Below are 1,566 nucleotides of genomic sequence, written 5' to 3'. Positions count from 1 at the left end.
CGCCCCCGCATCCGGGGGTGGCGCGCCGAGCCGCCCGGGTCTTTAAACCGCCGCCCGGCTTCCTCCGCGGTAGGGCAAGGCCGCGGACGAAGGCGCGGAACGCTAGGTACCTGACCCTGGGGTGAGGGAAACCAGACTTAAGGCCCCGCGGGGGTGCCTCCCCCCACTGCCGCCGTCGGGGGGAGCGTCCGCCCGCGGGGGCCGCGCCCGACGTCCGCCGCCACCACCGCGCCCCTGGCCTGGCCCGAGGCCCGGGGTTTCCCTCAGTCAGCCGGCGCTGCGCTCGGGGAGGAGGGACGCGGCTGGGGACGCCCATGCCGCGCGCTCGCCGCGCGGCGAGCGCCCGGCTACGGCGGCCCCGGCGGCGGACCGGCGCAGGGCCGGCGACGACGGCGACGCGGCTGGGCGGGCCGAGGGCCCGGGAGAGCCCGCTCGACGACACCCGCGCGGACCGGGAGCATCGCTCGGGCGCCGCCCGATGCCCGTCCAGCGGGAAACGACTGAAGCAGGAGGGGCACAGGCCACGCCGAGGTCAACGCGGCGCCCGCGCGGTGGCCGCCCAGCGCGCCCCCCCGGCTCCCAACGACCCGATGGGGTCCCAGCCGGCCGTCGCCGTCGCCCGACCCGCGGATCCCTGGAATTACCGCGGCTGCTGGCACCAGACTTGCCCTCCAATGGATCCTCGCTCAAGGATTTAAAGTGCGCTCATTCCAATTACAGGGCCTCGAAAGAGTCCTGTATTGTTATTTTTCGTCACTACCTCCCCGGGTCGGGAGTGGGTAATTTGCGCGCCTGCTGCCTTCCTTGGATGTGGTAGCCGTTTCTCAGGCTCCCTCTCCGGAATCGAACCCTGATTCCCCGTCACCCGTGGTCACCATGGTAGGCACAGACAGTACCATCGAAAGTTGATAGGGCAGACATTCGAATGGGTCGTCGCCGCCGCGGGGGCGTGCGATCGGCTCGAGGTTATCTAGAGTCACCAAAGCTACCGGGCGGGCCCGGGTTGGTTTTGGTCTGATAAATGCACGCGTCCCCGGAGGTCGGCGCTCGTCGGCATGTATTAGCTCTAGAATTACCACAGTTATCCAAGGAGTGGGAGAGGAGCGACCAAAGGAACCATAACTGATTTAATGAGCCATTCGCAGTTTCACTGTACCACCCGTGTGTACTTACACATGCATGGCTTAAGCTTTGAGACAAGCATATGCTACTGGCAGGATCAACCAGGTAGCCGCAACCCGAGGCACACGCGCGGACACCCGCCGCGCCGGCGCGCCCTGCCCTTTTTTCCCTTGGGTCTCTCTGAGCGACAACGGCCGCCACGGCCCCCCCTCCACCCTTCTCTCGCCTTCGCCTCCTGTCGTCCACCGGCTCCGACCCGCGGGAGCGGCATCGCGGACGCGGCCGTGGCGGCATGGCAGCGACGCCCCCGGCGGCGGGGAACGCGAACCGGGCACCTTGGGCAGGGAAGGCGGCACCGGCGCCCCCGGAGGGGACGGTGCCTCTCCGACCCTGGCGGGCCGGGCTCCTCCCGCGAAGGCCGCGGACGAGGCGGCCCGGCAACCC

This window comes from Melanerpes formicivorus, unplaced genomic scaffold (assembly GCF_026170545.1).
Source record: "Melanerpes formicivorus ecotype bairdi unplaced genomic scaffold, bMelFor1.0.p_v2 SCAF_492, whole genome shotgun sequence".
NCBI classification, from domain to species: domain Eukaryota; kingdom Metazoa; phylum Chordata; class Aves; order Piciformes; family Picidae; genus Melanerpes; species Melanerpes formicivorus.
Note: the sequence above shows the minus strand (reverse complement) of the source record.